The sequence below is a fragment of the Piliocolobus tephrosceles genome, chromosome 4, assembly GCF_002776525.5.
Source record: "Piliocolobus tephrosceles isolate RC106 chromosome 4, ASM277652v3, whole genome shotgun sequence".
NCBI lineage: Eukaryota > Metazoa > Chordata > Mammalia > Primates > Cercopithecidae > Piliocolobus > Piliocolobus tephrosceles.
The window spans coordinates 94,794,901-94,818,388 of NC_045437.1; the positions used below are offsets into that span (position 1 = coordinate 94,794,901).

Consider the following 23,488-nt stretch of genomic DNA (forward strand, 5'->3'; position numbering starts at 1 on the left):
GGATGCCCTATTCAATAAATGGTGTCGGGAAAATTAGCAAGTCACATGTAGAGGAAGAAAACTGTATTGTAATCTCTCACCCATACAAAAATCAAATAAAGATGGATCAAAGACTTAAATCTAAGGCCTGAAGCTATAAAAATTCTAGAAGATAACATTGGAAAAACTTTTCTAGACATTGACTTGGCAAGGATTTCATGACTAAGACCCCCAAAGCAATGCGAAAACAACAAAAAAAGTGCATGGGACCTAATTAAACTCAAAAGCTTATGCACAGCAAAGGAAGTAATCAGCATAGTAAACACAAAACCCACAGAAGGAGAGAAAATATTTGCAAAGTATGCATCTGACAAAGGACTAATATCCAGAATCTACAAGGAACTTAAATCAGCAAATAAAAAACCAAATAATCTCATGAAAAAGCAGGTAAAGAACATGAATAGAAGAAATCTCAAAAGAGGATATACAAATGACCAACAATCATGTGAAAAAATTCTCAATATCACTAATCATCAGGGAAATACAAATTAAAGCCATAATGATATAATGAGATGCACCTTACTCCTGGAAGAATTGCTATAATTTAAAAAGTCAAAAAATGATAGATGTTGGCATGGATTTAGTGAAAAGAGAACACTTTACAGTGTAATGGGAATGTAAATTATTAGTACAACAGCTATAGAAAACAGTATGGAGATTCCTTAAATAATTAAAAGAACTAGCATTCAATCCAGCAATCCCACTATTAGATATTTACCCAAAGGAAAAGAAGTCATTATGTGAAAAAGACACATGCACACACATGTTTTTAGCAGCACAATTTGCAACTGCAAAGATATGGAACCCACTTAAGTGCCCATCAACTAACAAATGGATAAAGAAAATGTGATATGTAGTCACCATAGAATACTACTCAGTCATAAAAATTAATGCAATAATGTCTTTTGCAGCAACTTGGATGGAACTGGAGGCCATTATTCTAAATGAAGTAACTTAGAATGGAAAAACAAGTATTATATGTACTCACGTGTGAGTAGGAACTAAGCTATGAGGAAACAAAGCCATAAGAATAATATACTGGACTTTGGGGACTTGAGGGGAAATGTTAGGAGGGGGGTGAGGGATAAAATACTGTACACTGTGTACAGTGTACACTTCTTGGGTGACAGGTAGACTAAACTGTCAGAAATCACCATTCAGGTATTTATTGGGAGTGGCCAAGATGGCCAACTAGAAGCAGTTATGGTGCATGTCTCTCACAGAGAGGAATGAAAGCAGTGAGTTAATACAGCACCTTCAACTGAAACATCCAGGTACTTGCATTGGGACTATTAAAGGAAACAACTCAACCCACAGAGAATGAAGAAAAGCAAGTCAAAATGATAGCCCTCCTAGGAGGGACACAGAGCCAAGGGAACCTCCCCCTCCCAGGGAAGTGGTGAGTGAATGTGCATCCCTGGGAAAGCAGGCTTCTTCCATGGATCTTTGCAGCCCCTCAGGTCAGGAGATCCCCTCATGAACCCACTCCACCAGGGCATTCTTTCTAACATACAAAGCTATTTGGAGTCTTGGCAGAGTAGCCACTCAGGCATATGCAGAGTTCCAGGAGCTTTACATACTCTGGCTCTGAGCTTCCCAGCAAAAGCAGATGCAACTTTGGCAAGATGGGAGGTTGGACCTTTTTACATACCCCTAGGAAACAGACTGACTCTTAGGGCCAAGCAGCAATGGTCTGCAGGCCCCACTTCCATGGCACTTTACAGGATAAGACCCACTGGCTTGGAATTCCAGCCAGCCACTGGCAACAGTATTGTGCCTCCCTGAGAAAGAGTTCTCAGGGGGAGGGATAAGCTGCCATCTTTGCTATTTGGATGACTCAGCCATTCCAGTCTGTGAGCTCTGGAGAGTCCAGACTAAGTGGGGGCAGAAGGGCCCCCCAGCACAGCACAGCTGCTCTACCAAAATGTGGCCAGACTGCTTCTGTAAGCACATTCCTGATCGGTTCCTCCTTACTAGGCAAAATCTCCCAACCATGGCCTCCAGACATCCCCACTGGTGTTCTCTGGCTGATCAGAGACTTGAATTCTCTCCTGACAGAGTTCCTAGAGGAAGGAGTCTGCTTAAATGTTCCGGCCTGTGGGCTTCAGAGACCCCAAGCCAACCACGACAGAAGCGGTACTCCAGCACAGCACAGCTGCTCTATGAAAGCATAACTAGACTGTCTCTTTACGTGGGTCCTCTATTTCATTCCTCCTTACTGAGTGAAAGTTTCCAACTCGGGCTTCCTGCCAACGCTGCCAGTTTTCTCTGGCCAACAGAGAATTGAAAACTTTCGGTGACAGAGCACCCAGAGGGAGAGGTGGACCACCATCTGTGCTGCTTTGGTGACTCAGCCATTCCAGCCTCCAGGCTTTGGGGAGCCCAAGCTGACCAGGAGCAAAAGCAGTACCCCAGTACAACACAGCTGCTGTACAAAAACATGGCCAGACTGATTATTTAAGTGGATCCCCTGGTCCTGTGCCTCCTGACTGAGTGAGACCTCCCAGCTGGGGTTTCCAGCCACCTCCTACGGGCCTGCATTCAGGCCAGTAACAAGTCTGTACCTCCCTGGGATGGAGCTCCCCAAGGAAAGGGCAGGCTGCCATTTTTGCTGTTTCATAGCCTTCACTGGCAATACCTTCATGTACTGGAATATCTGAGGTGACTAGGGACTAGAGCAGACCCACACAAAACACAGAAGCCCTGTGGAAAAGTGGCCAGAAAGTTAAAAAAAAAAAAAAAAAGCCCACCCAAAGGCCAGCAACCTTAAAGTTTGAAGGTAGATAAGCCCACAAGGATGAGAAAGAATCGGTGCAAGAATGCTGAAAACTCAAAGCAAGATTGCCCCCTTTCCTCCAAATGACCACATCATCTCTCCAGCAAGGGTTCAGAACTGGGCTGAGGTTGAGATGGTTGAAATGACAGAAGTGGAATTCATGTCACTGAGTCACTGAGTTAAAGGGGTCCATTGTAACCCAATGCAAAGAAACTAAATATCATGATAAAACATTGCAGGAGCTGACAGACAAAATAGCCAGTATAAAGAAGAATGAAGTCAAACTGATAGAGCTGAAAAACACAGTATGAGAATTTTATATTGTAATCACAAGTATTCATAGCAGAATAGATCAAGCAGAGGAAAGATTCTCAGAGCTTGAAGACTGCCTTTCTGACATAAGACAGGCATACAAGAATAGAGACAAAATATTGAAAACGAATGAACAAAACCTCTGAGAAATATGGGATTACATAAAGAAACTGAATCTATGAATGACTGATGTACCTGAAAGAGATGGGAGAATGGAACAAATTTGGAAAACATATTTCAAGATATCATTTATGAGAACTTCCTCAGCCTAGCTAGAAAGGACAACATTCAAATTCTGGAAATGCAGAGAATCACAGTGGATATTTCACAAGAAGCTCATGCCCAAGACACATAATCCTCAGATTCTCCAGAGTTGAAATGAAAGAAGAAATGTTAAAGGCAGCTAGAGAGAAAGGTCAGGTCACCCACAAAGAGAAGCCCATCAGACTAACAGTGGACCTCTGAACAGAAACTCTGCAAGCCAGAAAAGATTGTGGACCAATATTCAACATTCTTAAAGAAAACAAATTCCAACCCAGAATTTCATATCTGACCAAGTTAAGCTTCATAAGCAAAGATGAAATAAGATCATTTTCAGAGAAGCAAATGCTGAGGGAATTTGTTACCACCAGGCCTGTCTTACAAGAGCTCCAGAAGGAACCACTAAATATGAAAAGGAAGACCATCACCAACCACTACAAAAACACAATGAAGCACACGGACCAGTGACAGTGTAAACCAATCACATAAACAAGTCTGCAAACTGACCAGCTCGCATCATAATGACAGGATTATATCCACACATATCAATACTAATCTTAAATGTAAATGGGCTAAATGTCCCAATTAAAAGACACAGAGTGAGAAGCTGGATAAAGAACCAAGACACACTGGTATATGTCTTCAAGAGACCCATCTCACATGCAGTGACACACATAGGCTCAAAATAAAGAAATGGAGGAAAATCTACTGAGCAGATGGAAAGCAGAAAAACACAAGGGTTTCAATCCTAGTTTCTAAAAAAAAACAGACTTTAAACAAACAAAGATAAAAAAAAAAAAGACAAAGAAAGGAATTACGTAATGGTAAAGTGTTCAATTCAACAAGATCTCATTATCCTAAATATACATGCACCCAACACAGGAACACTCATATTCATAAAGCAAGTTCTTAGAGACTTGAAAGAGACTTAGACTCCCACACAATAATAGTGGGAGACTTTAATACCACACTGACAATATTAGACCATTGAGATAAAAAAATTAACAAAGATATTTAGGACCTGAACTCAGCACTGGATCAAATGGACCTGATAGACATCTACAGAACTCTCCACCCCAAAACAACAGAATATATATTCTTCTTATAGCCACATGGAATTTACTCTAAAATCAATCATATAGTCAGAAGTAAAACACTTATCAGCAAATGCGAAAGAACTGAAATAAAAACAGTCTCTCGGAACACAGAGCAATCAAATTAGAACTCAAGACTAAGAAATTCACTCAAAATGATACAATTACATGGAAATTGAAAAACCTGCTCCTGAATGACTTTTTGGTATATAATGAAATTAAGGCAGAAATCAAGAAATTCTTTGAAACTAATAAAAAGAAAGATACAAGATACCAAAATTTCTGGGACACAGCTAAGGCAGTGATAGGAAGGAAATGTATAGCTCTAAATGCCAAAATAAAAAATTAGAAAGATCTCAAGCTAACAAACTAACATCACAACTAAAAGAACTAGAGAACCAAAAGCAAACAAATTCAAAGCTAGCAGAAGGCAAGAAATAACCAAAATCAGAGCTGAACTGAAGGATGTAGAGACACCAGAAACCATTCAAAAGATCAACGAATCCAGGAGCTGGTTTTTTGAAAAAAATTAATAAAATAGATGGAACACAAGCTAGAGAAATAAAGAAAAGAGAGAATATTCAAATATACACAATTAGAAATGATAAGGAGGATATTACCTGTGACCCTACAGAAATACAAATAACCACCAGAGAATATTATGAGCAACTCTATGCCCATAAGCTAGAAAATCTAGAAGAAATAGATAAATTCCTAGACACATAGACCCTCCCAAGACGAAATCAGGAAGAAACTGAATCCCTTAATAGACCAATATTAAGTTCTGAAATTGAAGCCATAATAAATAACCTACTGACCAAAAAAAAAGCCGAGGACCAGACAGATTCACAGCTGAATTCTACCAGATGTACAAAGAAGAGCTAGTACCATTCCTACTGAAATTATTCTAAAAAATTGGAAAGGAAGGACTCCTCTCTAATTCATTTTATGAGGCCAGCATCATCCTAATACCAAAACCTGGCAGAGACACAAACAAAAAAGAAAACTTTAGACCAATGTCCTTGATGAACATCCATGCAAAAGTCCTTAACAAAATACTGACAAACCAAATTCAGAAGCACACCAAAAAACTAATCCACCATGATCAAGTAGGCTTCATCCCTGGGATGCAAGGTTGGTTCAACATGCACAACTCAATAAATGTGATTCATATATAAACAGACTAAAGACAAAAACCACATATTTTGTCAAGAGACACAGAAAAGGCTTTCAATAAAATTCAACATTACTTCATGTTAAAAAAAAAACTCTCAATAAACTAGGTATTGAAGGAACATACCTCAAAATAGTAAGACCCACCTATGGCAAACCCACAGCCAGCATCATACTGAATAAGCAAAAGCTGGAAGTATTTCCCTTGAAAACCAGCATAAGACAAGGATGCCCTCTCTCATCCCCTTTTTTCAACGTAATACTGGAAGTCCTAGCCAGGGAAATCCAGCAAGATAAAGAAATAAAAGTCATTCACATAGAAAGAGAGGAAATCAAACTATACCTGTTTGCAGATGATATAATCTTATATCTAGAAAACCCCATCATCTTAGCCCAAAAGCTTCTTAAGCTGATAAACAACTTCAGTGAAGTCTCAGATTACAAAATCAGTGTGCAAAAATCACTAACATTTCTATACACCAACAACAGTCTAGCCAAAGCCAAGTCATGAACGAACTTCCATTTATAATTGCCACAGAAAGAATAAAATACCTATGATTACAGTCAACTGGGGAGGTAAAAAATCTCTACAAAGAGAACTACAAACCACTACCTAAAAATTTGGAGATAACACAAACTAATGGAAAGACATGTCATGCTGATGGATAGGAATAATCAATATTGGTAAAATGACCATATTGCCCAAAGCAATTTATAGCTTCAATGCTATTCCCATTACACTATCATTGACGTTATTTACAGAACTGAAAAAAATGTTTTAAAATTCATGTGGAACCCAAATAGAGCCCAAATAGCCAAGGTAATCCTAAGCAAAATTAATACAGCTGTAGGCATCACACTACCTGACTTCAAACTATATTACAGGGCTACAGTTACCAAAACAGCATGGTACTAGTACTAGAACAGACACACAGACCAATGCAACAGAATAGAGAACTCAGAAACAAAACAACACATCTACAATTACCTGATCATCAACAAAGCTGACAAAAACAAGCAATGGGGAAAGGATTCCCTATTCAACAAATGTGGCTGGGAGAACTGGATAGCCATATGCAGAAGATTGAAACTGGATCCCTTCCTACACCTTACACAGAAATTAACTCAAGATGGATTAAAGACTTACATGTAAAACCAAAAACTGTAAAAATCCTAGAAGACAACCTAGCCAATGCCATTCAAGACATAGGCAGGGGCAAAGATTTCATGAAAAAAAAACAAAAGTAATTGCAACAAAAACAAAAATTGACAATTAGAATCTAATTACACTAAAGAGCTTCTACACAGCGAAAGAAACTATCAACAGAGTAAACAGACAACCTACAAAATGGAAGAACATTTTTTGCAAACTATGCATCTGACAAAGGTCTAATATCCAGCATCTATAAGGAACTTAAACAAATTTTCAAGAAAAAAACAGTCTAATTACAAAGTGAGCAAAGGATATGAACAGGCACTTTTCAAAAGAAGATATATATGTGACCAATAATCATATGAAAAAAAGCTCAACATCACTGATCATTAGAAAAATGCAAATCAAAATTACAATGAGATACCATCTCACATCAGTCAGAATGGCTACTGTTAAAAAGTCAAAAAACAACAGATGCTGGTGAGGTCGTGGAGGAACAGGAATGCTTCTGTACTGTTGGTGGAAGTGTAAATTAGTTGAACCATTGTGGAAGACAGTGTGGTGATTCCTCAAAGTCCTAAAGACAGAAATACCATTTGACCCAGCAATCCCATTGCTGCATATATACCCAGAGGAATATAATTTATTATAAAGACACATGTAGGCGTATGTCCATTGCTGCACTACTCACAATAGCAAGGACATAAATCAACTTGAATGTCCATCAATAGTAGACTGGATAAAGAAAATGTGGTACATATACACCATGGAATATTATTTCGCCATAAAAAAGAATGAGATCATGCCCTTTGCAGGGTCATGCATGGAGCTGGAGGCCATTATGTTTAGCAAAGTAATGTGGAAACAGAAAACCAAATACTTCTTGCTGTCACTTAAAAGTGGGAGCTAAATGATGAGAACACATGGACACATAGAAGAGAACAACACCCACTGGGGCCTTTTGAAGGATGGAGAGTGGGAGGAGGGAGAGGATCAGGTATAACAATTAATGGGTACCAGGCTTAATATCTGGGTGATGAAATAATCTGTACAACAAACCCCATGACACATTTACCTAGGTAACAAATTTGCACTTTTACCCCTGAACTTAAAAGTTAACAAAATGATGTATCCATGTAACCAAAACCACACGTACCCCCCAAAATATTGAAATAAAAATTAAAAAAGAGAAAGCCAGTCATAGCTCAGTGATCTGTGGTTTGATACATTTTAACAACCAGGGAAACAGAGCTCAGGATTAGTAGGTGCTGCCAAAACTCTCTAATAAATTTTTAAAGAGGTATATATTAAAGGAAATAATAGGAGCCTTCCTACATTCAAACTACAATGGTAAGAAATAAGATCAGGAAGTCTGTGTGTATGTGTGTGTGTGTGTGTGTGCACGCGCACGCATTTGTGTGTGGTGTATACATTATAATGAAACTTAAAGAGTATGCAAATGTATGGGGTCACAGAAAATTTGAAGTTTAAATAGTCAATGACTCAAATGAGAACACTAGGTATTACTTTTATGTACAAAGTAAATATTCATCTCAGCCTTTTGAGTAAGCTACCTCCTATATATGCTTAAATCCCATTAGGACCATGATTATGTATACCATTAAATATGAGGACAACTATAATTGTTATAGTATTGCTATAAATATACCAATTTAAAGAAAATTTATATCAACAGAGGAAACATCTTTCTTTATTGTCATTCTTGAAGTTTATTGTTTGTTTAATGGAATAATGTACAAAGCTTCATGGGTATTTACTTAAAAATACATAAAATTTGTGTTATCAGGAATTTTGTTTGGGTTGTTCACAGTATTCCCAGTGCCTAGACTAGTTTTAGGCATGTAGTATAATGTAATTTAAAAAAAAATGAATAGATAACTATGTATGTCTTGGTGTGGATGTATTTGTATGTGATACAAAGAAGTGTCTGAGCATTTAGGTAGAGAAATATGCTAATATCTGTAATTACATATTTTTTGTATTTCTTGAGTAAAAAATTAAAATTATGGAATAAAAATATTCCAGTTCCTATATGCCTATTTCTTTATAAAGATTCAAATTTTTCAAGATTGGCAGAATAATAATATTAAATATAAAATGTTTATTCTTTTATTTGTCAATATAAATTTTAGATTATGAAATAAAAGTACCAAGTTCTTACAGAAGGCACTTTTTACCAGTCTCTGCATGGTAGGAAACAGGTGTTCTGTGTTAGATCTCACAAAGTAACAGACTTTTTTATTTCCCAAGACAAAACAAAACAATCAGTTGCCCAATCATGAAATCATTTTCATCTTCACACCAGTGGGGATTTGAATATGAGATAGGAATTATCTTCTAGTGAGTACTTGAGCTCTTTCAGTGAGAGATGCTGATTGCTACAAAATGCCATTTTTATCTAACACTCTTGGAAATTTTTGTTGTGCTGTATTCAAATCCCCACCACTTGATTGACATTTGTCAGAAATTTATCCTTGAGAAATCTACAGTTGAAGTTTGCAGTATTTTCTATATCGATCACCTGTATAGAAACCTTGAAATACTTGGGGGAAAAAAAACAACATTGATTTTGATTACTCTGCCAGTGTGCTTCCAACTAAGGAGGAGGAGTGAAAAGAGCAACAAGAGAAAGGAAAAATCCAGAGGACTAGATTTAAGAACCTTGAAGTAGAAATGAGAACCTGGTTTCTTGTTTCTGTCTTTTATGCCACTTACACCTCTACACTGAGTGCCTCTCCTCCATCTTTGTCCTAGCTCTGGGGAAATTAAGTTTGTTCTGTCCTCTTAAGGCACAGGGAGGCTCCCCTTCCATAGTCTTGCTACCTTCCTCAGTGTCTAGGGCCCCACCCTCCATTTAAGAGGAATATGAATATCTTGGGCTATTGAAAATTAGTCCAGAATAATTTGGATGGGGCCGAGATAAGCTTTGGGCAGAGACAGGAGACACTCCTGAGGGAGAGTCGGCAAAGTGAGAAGTTCTTACCATAAGACACCTGAATCAAGTCTGAAATGGCTCTTTGCCTCTAACAATGCATGGTCAGTGGTAGCTGATGCTGTGGATTCTATTTCAGATCCTGAGACTCTGGCAAAGGCAGTGGATAGAGTGGACCAGATTGGAGGCGGCACCTTGTTTATTTATTTTTTTCTTACTAACCTCTGGCTTCCATCATCTGCAGCTTTTCTCCCTTCCTTTCTTTTAAGCTGTGAAATGCTCATCTTTTTAGAGAAGACCTAGACCTCTTCTATGCTCCCTTAAAGTTATGTTTATAGCATTTACTTTGTGCTACTATCTATTTTCTTTCTAATATTAAGTGTTGTTATATGTGGAAAAAAGAGGACGGGTATATCTCTGCGCTAAGCAGGATAGGAAATAGCCTGCTTTAAAGATATTTTACAATCTCAATTAGAAATATTGAAATATCATTTGAATACAAAATAATATACACATATTTTGGTAAAGCCTATCTTTTAAAATAGATTATTTAAACAAAAAATAAAATGGTACAATTATGTAGGCCAATATTGTACAGACTTTTGGTTTATAATAAAATTCACATTAAAGATTATGTTATTAACTAATTAAAAATTCAGTAAATTTTTACTTGTTATTAGATATATTTATCTTATATAATAATAGTTATTTTAGATTGCCATTATATGATTAATTGCATTAAATAAATGTATATGTTCAATTTACCTTAAAAAATGAACTGTGTGAAATATCCAACATCATTCTTGAAAATTAAGAATGGAAACTACAAAACTATTCAGTAATACAAAGACCAAACACATCTTTGAATTAAGGAATGGCTAGATAAAAAAGAATGTCAGATGAATAAAAAGAGAGGAAGGAAAATAGAAAATGGGTGGATAGAAAAGCATGTAAAATAGATGGAAGATTCTGAGATAAGTTGGAAGCAGAGAAACAGAAACACACATACTTAAACCATTATATAGAAGGAAGGAAGCCGAAGACAGTGAGTGATCCACACACACACACAGTGGGTTTAGCTCAGTGCCTGATGCACATTAGAAACTCAGCACATGCTTATTGAATGAGAGAATGAAAGAAATACAGACAGCGAAAAATAACCTCATGAAATAAAAGGATCAATACTATGACCTTTTATAATATTGTAACTGAAGACTTAAATCCTGATGTGATTTTGAAAATACTCTCTAGGCATAAATGCCTTTCAGTGTTTGAAATACAATCTGGTTTATATAAAAGATTGTGCTTGTTTAAATCTAGCTAAGTGTTGACAATTTCTGCTGTTAGAACAAGACATATGTAATTTAAGACAGAAGATAATTCAGAACTTTTTAAAGAGTATAGCACAAAACAGTGTCCATAGTTAGATATGCTCAGGAATCCCATTATGTCAATGCATTGTTCTCTACTAATCATGATTTTATTATTTTCAAAGGAATACATTAAACTTACTATTGTTTCTCCCTGGAATATAAAATTATTGGCAAGGCAATTATTGCTAAGGCCAACCTTGTCCAAAAAGTTGTCATAAGAGTAAATGCCCAAACATTGAGATGTGGTAATATAAATAATGTTATGCCAACTTAGTTGAATTGTAAAGATTACATAATCAATTACAAACATTCTTCAAAGAATGATGTTACAACTATGTATGAGAATGAATACAAATGCACAGGATTGGGAGAAAAATTAGAAAAAGTAAGTATGTGGGATCAGACGCGGTGGCTCACGCCTGTAATCCCAACACTTTGGGATGCCGAGGTGGGTGGATCACGAGGTCAGGTGATCGAGACCATCCTGGCTTACACGGTGAAACCCCGTGTCTACCAAAATTACAAAACAAAATTAGCCGAGCACAGTGGCGGGCGCCTGTAGTCCCAGCTGCTCGGGAGGCTGAGGCAGGAGAATGGCATGAACCCAGGAGGCGGAGCTTTCAGTGATCCTAGATTGTACCACTGCACTCCACCCTGGGCGACAGAGGGAGACTGCGTCTCAAAAAATAAAATAAAATAAAATAATTAAATATGTAATTTATTTAAATGGTAATATTTGAATTTTCGTGTTTTTATTTTGGACTGATATGTCTTTTAAAAAAAGTAAAAGATTTTCCAAGATCACTCAGAAAATTTATTTTCTATGCATAAATTGCCCAAAGTTGACATTGCTATATGGTGCATTCCTTAGAAAAACCCTGAAGTAAAATTATATATAAAATTAAATCTTTTTGGGCCAGCACAGTGGCTCACGCCTGTAATCCCAGCACTTTGGGAGGCTGAGGCGGGTGGATCATGAGGTCAGGAGATCGAGACCATCCTGGCTAACATGGTGAAACCCCGTCTCTACTAAAAATACAAAAAAAATTAGCCAGGCATGGTGGAGGGTGCCCGTAGTCCCAGCTACTCGGGAGACTGAGGCAGGAGAATGGCGTGAACCCGGGATGCGGAGCTTGCAGTGAGCTGAGATCGAGTCACTGCACTCCAGCCTGGGCGACAGAGCGAGACTCCGTCTCAAAAAATAAAATAAAATAAAATATTTCAACCATGAAACTCACACTTTTTCATTAGATAAGTAAATATTTATTCTATTATTTAGTATTGATGACATCTAACATTTACCTGCAAGTGCTTTTTCCAAGATTTATTTTCTCTACTGAATTTATGGAGAAGCCACGGTCTGGCGTTTTCACACCCTATTCTTCCTTGGGTCATATTTTTGTTGTTTAAGGTTGTCATGTGATGGAGGAGATGGATGATAGGTGCTTCAGAGGTGAAAAGGAAAATTAATTTAAAACATCTCATCAATATCTCTTACACAAATTGTAAAGCTGTGTATTTTGTACTTCAATTATTGGTAACTAGTTAATCTAACCTTTCTGATTAGTTAAGGGCAGTGAGCTGGAGGCATTTTTTAAAAAATCAATTTTTTTTTTCTCCTGAAATACAATTGAATTAAATAGTGCTTACAATTATCCAGGTGTGGAATTAACATTACTTAAACATAAAACGGAAGATCTTTATACTATCAACAAAAGGGTGATAGTGATGGTGTCAGTGATATTAACAGACAGAATAGATGCTAGGTCCAAATGGAGCCTTGGAAATATACTTTAAAATTATTACCTTCCCAAAAATTGTCCGTGACTTCAGCAAGTGTTAACTAACTTCACCTTCGTTTATCAGTGCCATCACCTTTCCTCTCTAGTTTTCTGCCTTTTAGATATCTACTAGTATCTAAATTTTTTATTTTATGTAATTTATTAATTTATTTTTGTTTATCTTTTAGATATCTTTTATCTAACTATCTTTTAATAGTTCCAGAGATCACTGGATTCAATGAGAAATTGATTGCATCAGAGTGCCCTCACAAACATATCTTGAAGATGAAGGAGAGGTGGGGAAAGTGCATTTGATTTTGTCCTATTGTTTAATTTTATTTAGCTCTCTGACAAATTTTCATTCAATTTGAAACATATACTTAGAGTTTTAAGAAAAACGTTATCTGATCTTAAACATAAAACAAGTTAGGGTGAGCCTGGTAAAATGGAAAGCTGTAGAAGATATAGAAAACCAAAAGGAAAATAAAAGTTAACATAAATTGATGGCAATTATTAACAGATAAAAATGTTTGATAATAGTTTTTCTGTTATTTTATATATAGTAGTCATGATGCAAAGATTACTTGGGTATAGTTAAGTAGTATCCAGCTCAGAACACTCAATTTAATCTTGCTGATTATCAGTCTAGTATACTTCACAGACTGAGAATTTAGGTTACTCTTCATTTTCATCCATATTGTCTTAGGTGTTACATGAGCAAATATGGATATATCAGAGGAAAAAATAAGTCGAGTCATATTAAATTCCTGAAGAATGTTAGTAATTCTACTCCAATGTCCACATATTTGAGCTGAAATTTCATTTCCTTAATTAAAATTTGAAAACATCATAAATTTTGGTAGAGTTATCTTAGAATTCATATCCAAATCCTCCCTATCTAGTATACAACTATTGGCTATGTGCTCCAGGTTAACAGACTTCAGTTGTCTGTCCACGATTATTCTTTGCTTTATTCTGTTTTTTTTTTTCTTTTTATGTATTCTTACAATTAGTGGTCCTATTCAACAAAAATAAATGATTTTTCTTTTTTTTTTTTCTTTTATTCTTTTCTTTTTTTTTTTTTTTTTTGAGACAGAGTCTCGCATTTGTTGCCCAGGCTGGAGTGCAATGGTACGATCTTGACTCACTGAAACTGCCTCTTCCTGGGCTCAAGCAATTCTCCTGTCTTTCGGGAGACTTTTTAAAATGATCTGGAAAAGTTACTTTTAACCATACAGGGGTTAGAATTTTACATATCTCTCTTCCATCTTTAAAATTGAGGTTTTTTTGTTTTGTTTTGTTTTTTCTTTTTGCTTGTCTGTCTTCTACTTGGCTATGGATATGTGAAAAGATAAGAAACTTTACTTGGGGGATGACACTTCTAATTGAGACAGAAATAGAAGTAGGCAATCTGGATGATTTTGAATCTAGCAAGTGTTAAACAAAATATGACTTTTTTTTTTTTTTTTTTTGGAGAGTACAGCCTGACCTGTAATTTGTAATTGCAAGTCAGTTATTTAACAAGTAATAGTTAGAAGTTTTTGGTAAACTTGCTTCAGAAACGTACCAGTGAAAGCATTTTTTAAAATATAAACCAAGTCTTTAAAAGAGTGCCCATTCTCTGAATGTTTTCTTTGAAAACTTAATGTTATGAGTTGCTTTCATTAATCTTTTATTTCTGGAAAATAATATGCATTTTATAAGATATGTATAAATGCTGCTCAGCATTTTCAGAACATTGTCATAGTAGGTTTGGTATGGTTTTTTATTTCTTATTTGTGGAGATTTAAAATATCTATGCCTAAACTCAATCCTTAGAAAATCTTATTTAATAGCTCTGGGCTGGAGCCCAAAGAACTAGTATTGTTAAAAAGCTCCACAAGTAACTGCACAGTTGGGTTTGTGAAATACTGATATACATAATGTCAATAGCCCAAATATTTGGGGATCATTTTGTTGTTACTTTTATTTATTAAATCAATCATCACGTATTGCATGTGCATAGCTTTATATAACTTTTTACACGTATACATGTATGTGTAATTAAAATTATACATTACTTTGTATAACTTTACGTGTATTTATCTTGCTGGTTGTTTTCTGACCACAATGTGGGATAATTCTAATGGCCACAACAAATTATCACAAAATTGGTGACTTAACAAGAAATTTATTCTCTCACAGTTCTGTGAGAGAGGTGTCTTGGGTGTTACATGAGTAAATGTTTTGGAGGCCAGAAGTCCAAATTCAAGGTGTCGTCAGGGCCACACTTGCTTCAAAGACTCTAAAAGGGAATCTTTCTTTGCATCTGATGGTGTTCCTTGGTTTGTGGCTATAGAACTCCAATTTCTGCCTCGGTCTTTATATGGTATTTCCCCTGTGTGACTCAGTGTCTCAAACTTCCTATTCCTTTCTGTTATGAAGACACCAGTCTTTGGACTCAGGGCCTATCCTCAATTCAAAATAATTTTATCTTGAGATACTTTATTTTTCATCACTCATTTGAACAATCCAAGGCTTTTTCAATGATTAAGCAAAATCAATGATCCATGTGCATAAAAATATCTGACTTATAAATCACTTATTTACATTTCATCCAGTTTCTACTGCATAACCTAGATAACCAGCAGTATTTTTAAAATCCCTGTTTCTGCATAGGACTGTGTGGAATGTGACACATAAAATTTGCCAGTGTATAGTTTCAGGATTGACATCAATTCATCAGATGATCTTTTTTCAAATTGCAGATACTGGAGAAACCAGATATTTATGAAAGAAGTAAACAATGGTCCTGTAAAAATATAGGTGAAAAATAGCCAAACCACCAAGTTAATTTCATTTGTGAAGTTGTTATCTTGTATATCATTAGTAGAGATGCTCATCATTTCCTCCCTGCTACACCATTTTAGAGATGATACCTCATTACTGATGTGGATAATTACACTAGCAGAGAGAAGCTGAGCATTTCTGGGTCAATCAGATAATATATCTGCCTCAGTTTGAGCTGCTATAATGGAATAGCATAGACTGAGTGACTTAAAAGCAAACAGTCATTTCTCATGGTTTTGGAGGCTAAAAGCCCAAGATAAGGTTGCCAGTATAGTTGGTTCCTTGGTGAAAGCCTTCCTTCTGGTTCTTGCTGTATCCTCACATGGAGAGAAATAGCTCTAGTCCCTCAATCTCCTTATAAGGGCACTAATCTCAGTATGAGGTGCCACCCTTGTGATATCATCTAAGTCCAATTAACTCTCAAAGTCCCCACCTCTTAATACCATCACATTGGGCATTAGGACTTCAGTATATGGATTTCTGGGGGGACACAGAAGTCCACAGCAGTCTCCAAGAAATTTGAAAGTAACCTCTAGGTACTGAATCAGTTCAATGGGGTTAGGTACTGAGACTGAGAGATCATAGTGAGGTCAGGCCAGATTAGATGACCTGGCAACACAGGTCTTGAAAAGTAATGGGGAAGCAAAAAATAAGTGCTTTATTCAATCCACTGTTGATGGGCACCTAGATTGATTCTATATCTTTTCTATTGTGAATAAACATCATAGAATATTATGCAGCCCTAAAAAAGAACAAAATCGTGTCCTTTGCAGCAACATGGATGCAGCTGTAGGCCATTATTCTAGCAAGTTAACACAAGAACAGACAACCAAATACCACTTGTTCTCACTTATAAGTGGGAGCTTAACATTGGATACTCATGGACATAAAGATGGTAAAATTAGAAATGGAGGACCAATAAAAGGGAGAGGGAGAGAGGGAAGCAAGGGTTGGTCAACTAACTATTGGGTACTGTGCTCGGTATCTGGGTTGTGGGATCATGCGACTTCAGCATTATGCAATATGCTCAGGTAGCAAACATGCACATGTACCCACTGAACCTAAAATAAAAGTTGAAAAAAAAATGAATCTTTTGCTGAGGAAGGTGGGTTCACAGAGGCAAATGGAATCCACAAACACAAACATATGCATAGTCATAAACACATGAGCAGGCATCAGATTCCATGAGATGTGAGAGAGAATAGCTGCCTAATAATGCATCAGTTCCAGTGAGATCTCACATGACCTACGGCAATTGAGACTTTTTATATGTTCCTAGATCCTTATCCCAAATCTGCTTTAAGCTAGTTTCTCTTCAGCAACCAAACTATTCTCAAGACCAACTCTGATACCCAAAGTGCAGACTCTCAGGAGTTCCAAATAGATGAAAATAATCACTTAATTTTTTTTAAATAATATCAATAAAAATGGGTTTAATACCTTGATATTACCATGGTTACTTGAAGTTAATGGTGAATATTGTTACCAGTAGTAAGTCCTGCAAGCTGCATTAAAAGATACATGTCCTATACAAAACATACAAGTGGAAGCAAATAGATGCTTATTTATAAAGTGATTAAAAGAGGCTTGCTCATGAGGAAGCTGAACACTTCTGCACACATTTTCCCAGTGTGGTTGCTTTTCAAAACATTATTCACACATAGTAAAATGTTAATTTTTGTTCTGTTTATATGAAATAATCACAGCTCCTTTCTTCTAATAATAACATAAATAAAATATAATATAAATATAATAGTAAGTGCCATTTATTACTGGAAGTTGAGTGCCAGGTCCTGAAAGTGTACTATGTCATGAACACTCCAAAGTATTCTCTGATCAGTATTACTACTATTCACTCTTACCAGACGAAGAAACAGATTAAGAGATTTAAATACTAACCTAGGGACAAAGGTAAGGCATAATAGAGCTAGGATATCAACCCGGGACTGGGTAATTGCAAATCCTGCACTGAATTGCCTCACCAATATCATTGTACTTTAATAGCAATTCACATCAATATCCTTTTGGGATTTTACTGAAATTACATTCAGGAATAAAAATGAAAATACCATTCAACTAGCCCCACGTTTCAAATACTCAGAGTAAATCTGGGAAACATAGATTTAGAAGAGGCTATAGAAAATATCAGCTCCCACTCCACATCTCTTTCATGGGATTAATCAAAGGGAGGGTATGACTTAATCTTATGTTTGATTGTTAATAACAACTCATAGTGTGTTTTTGTAAATAAAATTGCTGCTATTAGTTTAAATGTTATGCCATCTCATAGACTAAAAGCTTCTCTAATAAACATGTGGAAATAACTCTGTGATTTCTTGGCCTAAACTTACCATATAACCTTGAGCACATCTAATAATTTTTGTGGGTCACCATTCTTTGGGTGTAAAATAAGAATAATTAATTTTACTAACCTTGCTTAGTAGGTTTTGTGAAGATTAATGAGTTAATCACATCTAGAACACAGTCTGTAATTCTTTGATGACAAGGATATGAAAAATGTTCAGTACAATATTGAGACCAAGAAAGAAGGCTGTGTTTATTATGCACAGTGTCCAGTGAATGGGCTGTCATAGGAGTTAGGATTAAGTTCTTTATTTTTTAATATTACAGATGGGAATAAACTGCACATGATGACCAGAGCCTGCAGAATGGTTAAGTGGCTGGAAGGGGATATATTTATCATTCTGAGTAACAAACCACACTGCAGAGTGCTCAGATTCTAACCTGGCCTGTGTCCCTTAGTAGCAAACTAACACCAGACAAGTTGCTTTACCTTTCTGAGCCTTGGATTCTATAGCTGTAAAATAAGAATAATAAGAACACCTATTTCACATGATACTTATTTCATATCCGTTCATTGTATATCATGTATCAGTTACTGTTGGGTGCTTGAGACACAGAGAGGGACAGAAAAAGTCTTTTTCCCAATGAAACTTACATCCTAAAGAAGAAAACAGACAATACATAATGCAAAAATAAGCAAACAATATATTTTCAGGAAATGATAAAAACTGCAAGAGAAATAAGGCAAGATAAAGGGATGGAAGAATGATGTGGGGTAGGACATAGAACTTACGTATGATCATAGTGGCCTGAATGATACAAAGAGGAGCCATATGAGGACCTGGTGATGGAGCATTTCAGACCAAGGAGACATTACGGGAAAGGCTCTGAGGCAGGCAGGAAGTTGGCATGTTTGTGGATAAGCAAAATGGCTGGTGTAGTCAGAGCAGCATGTGAGAGGGAAATTCTGGAAGCTGAAGATACAGTGGTAGCTAAAAGCCCTATTGCATAGGGCCTTCTGCTCCTCATAAAGACTTCCTGTTTTATTATAGGTGTTGTTAGAAGCCCTTTGTAGGTTGTAGCACAGGAAGGAAGGTTTATCAAGATCTGTCTGGTTGCTGGGTTGAGAATAGGCACAGGAGAACAAGAATGAAAACAGAGAGACCTGTACTGAATTGCTGTAGTGATTCAAATGTGATATGATAGTGAATTGGACTGACGAGCAGTTAGAGGAGGTAAAGGGTAAGTTTCAGACATGGAGTGTATTTTGAAGTTTGAGTAGACAGTTCTGAGGAATTATAAAGAGTGGAGTGAAAGAAACAGAGAAATCAAATATGGTGCTTAGGGTTTTTGTCTCGAGCCTACGAGGAAACTATAGCTTAAAATAAATACATGTAAAAGTTTGCCAATGTCAAAACAAGTAAGAAGCCATGCCAAATTCTCAATATAAGGCAAGAGATGACAAAAGAAGACCCATGCTGGTAAAAATGCAAGTACTGGAGTGCTTGGGGGGATAATGCAAAGCAACTTGAATTCTTCCAAACACATAGGTACACCATAGCAATCATTTCTAAGAATAAATTAAGGGATGGAGATGCTAGTTAAGTAACATGAAAAACACTTCAGCCATATAAAACTTTCTTATAGTTTGTACCCTGAATTGTTAAATTGAAATTGAGACTTCAAAACAAATAAAAGAACATATTTGTAAAGATTAGATAGGGAGAAAACTGAAAAACAAAGAAAGAAAGTTCCAATTCTCAATTAATAACCTTGTTTATAAAATATCATTTATTCTATAGCTGTAGATGTCTTATCAACATCTGCTAATTGGGAGACTGCAATCAGATATCTGTAGTTTTTAAAGTCTAGTCCAAAAGACCATACATGATTTTATATATGTACATATATACATTCATGAATATATATATTATATATGCATATACATATGTATATATAATATATGAATATGTATATATAATATATATGAATAAAAGGACAGCATACATCATGGATATCTAAAATATATATTATATATGTGCATATAATCATGTATCTGTAGTTTTTGAGACCTAGTTCAAAGGACCATACATGATTTTATATATATATACATGAATGAATGAGTGTGTGTATATATATATATAACATATTGAGAGAGTGTGTGTGTGTATATATATATGAATGAAAAGGCCAGCAAATCACAAATAAACAGTAGAGTTGGATTTAATCACAGGCATACAAAAGAATTAATATAGTGAGCAAGTGCATATTTGCAATGCAATCAGAAAACAAATTCCCACACTGAAAATAACAAAGAAACAGAGACAAGAAAGACACACACACACACACACACACACACACACATAAGAAAAAAGGGAAGAAGGGAGAGTGAGAGGGAGAAAGGAAGGAAGGGAGAAAGGGAAAGAGAGAGGAAAACACAATTTTGGTTTATAAATAAAAATAATTTTAATGGATAAGAATTCTAGTCTCTCTACTTACATAAAAACATCTGAAACATACTCCTCTGCTTTTGAGATAGTATGATAGTCAGGGAAGATACAGTTCAGCAGGAAAAAGATTAAGAGAAACTAAGAATAGTACACAAAATGAAGAAGGAACATACCCACGGAGAATTGGCTTCTGCCTCAAAAAATTTCCCAAGTTGTACAGATGAGTCAAAACCATAAATTTAATAGTTCAGTAAATTCCAGGACAATAGAACAATGTCAAAATTATACACAGACAAGGAAGTAGATGGTGAACAGCAGTCCTGCAACACATGCAAGCAGAAGAACAAATAAAAGATCTCACTAGAGGGTGGGAATAAATGTGCATGAAGTATGAACATCGAAGAGTTTTTCCTCAATATGACCATTGCTTGCGCCTTGACAAATGATTTACTAGTCTCTCATGATCTGCTATGCCATTATGGATAAAGATATTTACAGATAATTTACATCTCTTATGGAAATACTTTCCCTCCTAGTACTCGTGAGTGGGAGCGATATTTGTAAATAACAACAATTAAATATTGAAAGCTATCATTTCTTTTTCCTGAAAACTTAGGACTGAAATTCTATAAATGTCTTTTTATAATAGAAAAATTAGAGTTCTTCATATTATAAATTAAATATTGAAGTTACATGGTAGATAACAATCACAAATTCTGGCTCCCATCTCGACTTTTTACTTCTGCTTCAAGAATACAGAATTAGTGAACATTCTGGAGTGAGTGACATGGAAGGGATACTTTAGAGTATCATAAAAATGATTTATTTATTGTGTACACTATTAGAAACTTTGCTATTTATTTTTATCAAAAAGTGTTTTCATTGATTATTTCCAAGAGCCAACCCATCTATTACATTTTTACATTTCACCCCTATAGTCAACTGATGGTCCATTCTTCCAATTTAAGTGATTCGTATAACTGGAAATGGAAGTTTAGTGTGTGCAAAACATGTGAAAAATATTATTTCTTGTATCTGCTATACCTACATTTTAACTTTTACTCAACTGAGGGTGTATTTCTGATTCTTCCCGTTGAGGACATTTTATAACAATCAAGGAATATGAGCAAGAATATAATTTTGTATATTCTTTCTTAGAGATAGTCTGGTTTGGTGTAAGCTGTAAGCTGGTGTTCATTTGTATAGATAATTTATATGGAGGGCATCGGATAGACATGTGAGAAGAATGTTTTCTGAAGATATTGTTTGAGACAAAATAAAAGATGGGAGTGGAAGACAGGCAGAAATAGAAGGAAGAGCATGTAGTCCAAGCCTGGATTCAGGGACTTGTTTGAGTATACTAGGAAGAGAGGCATTTTTGCCATTTCCATAAGAGCCAGTGTGACCCAGGTTCAGTGAAGAATTGAGGGAATGTAGCAAAGTCTTTTGACTCCTAACCCTCATGCTTTGCATTGGGTAAAAATGGGCAAAGCATGCCCTGGGAAAGGTAGTGTTATTCTTGGGGAATCCATGGTAAGCAAGGAGACCATGACAAGGCACAAGGAAACACAGACCTTGGCAGGAAAGAAGGAGCAGCACTGGGAGAAAACAGAATCCAGGCATTATTGTCACAAAAACTAGTTATTCAGCACCTCCCATGTGCCCAATGATAAACTAGGGACACTAGATAAAGCAATGAATGTAACAGATTAAATGTGTGCTCTCAAAAGGTTTCTGTCTCCATAAAGGGAGAAAATACAGATAAATAAAATGTGTACATACAATATAACGTAATAGTATAAAGAGAGAAGGACTGCGTATTCCTTGATAACATGAAATGAGCAAGTAGTGTTGGCAAGGATGTGGAGAAAAGGGAACCCTTATGCACTGTTTGTGAGACTATTAATTGATACAGCCATTATGGAAAGTAGTATTAAGATTCTTCAAAACTTTAAAAAAAGAACCACTATATGATCCAGCAATCCCACTCCTGGGTACGTATCCAAAGCAAATGACATCACTATCTCAAGATATGTGCACTTCCACGTTCACTGCAGCATTATTCACAGTAGCCAAGATATGGAACCCATCTAAGTGTCTGTCAACAGATGAATGAATAAAAATAGAATACTATTAAACCTTTGAAAAGAAGGAATTCCTATCATTTGCATTAACGTGGATGAACCTGGAAGGCATTATGCTATGCGAAATAAGCAGGCACAGAAAGATAAATACTGTATGATCTCACACATATGTGGAATCTAAAGAATCAAAGATGAGAACAGAGAAGTCGTCAGGTGCTGGATCACAAAGCTCGACAAACCTTAATAAGAGGTTGTCTTTATCCATAAGGGAATTAGAAGCCATTGAATTGTTTTAATGCAGAGGGATGAATTGGTTAGATTTGTATTTTAGACAGACAACTCCGAATGCAGTTTTGACAATGTTTTGGGAGGAGGTTAAGAGCAACAAATCGGGATACAGGTTGCTTTAATAAGAGTATAGGAGCAAAATAATGTTCCATAAATACTCATGTAACACAAAGAGTCTCACTGAGACTGGATAACCCAGCATCACAGCCACAAGAAGCCGGGAGTCACTGCTGCCACTGTCAGTGATGGAATGACTTCTAATTCATCTTCTGCTTCTTTGGGTCACTCATTCCATATTCAGAGACCCTTGGTTTCTGCCCATTTTTGACGTTTGTTTCTTCAGCCTTCCTATTGACAATGAAATTGGAGCTTGAGATGAAGAGGAATGAGTAGATTTGAGATAATAGCAAGTGGAGTGAGCATGACTTGGTAATTAGATGGTAGGGAAGAAGAAGAGAAAAATAAAATAAAAGAGTCAGGTTTGGTACGGCAACTCTGATTTTGGGCCATTTCAGTGAGTTAAGCATGGACGGTTTGAGGAAATGCATATTTGGTTTGGGACACTATAGTCAACCTTCATCATTTCGTTTATCTATCATCTGAATACAAATTAGAGGG

General features: G+C 36.1%; 1 long non-coding RNA gene across 1 annotated transcript in view; it reads left to right on the forward strand.

The window, feature by feature from the left end:
* LOC111542629 overlaps positions 1–23,488 on the forward strand; it is an 88,626-nt gene that overhangs the window by 12,461 nt on the left and 52,677 nt on the right. The window lies entirely within an intron of this gene.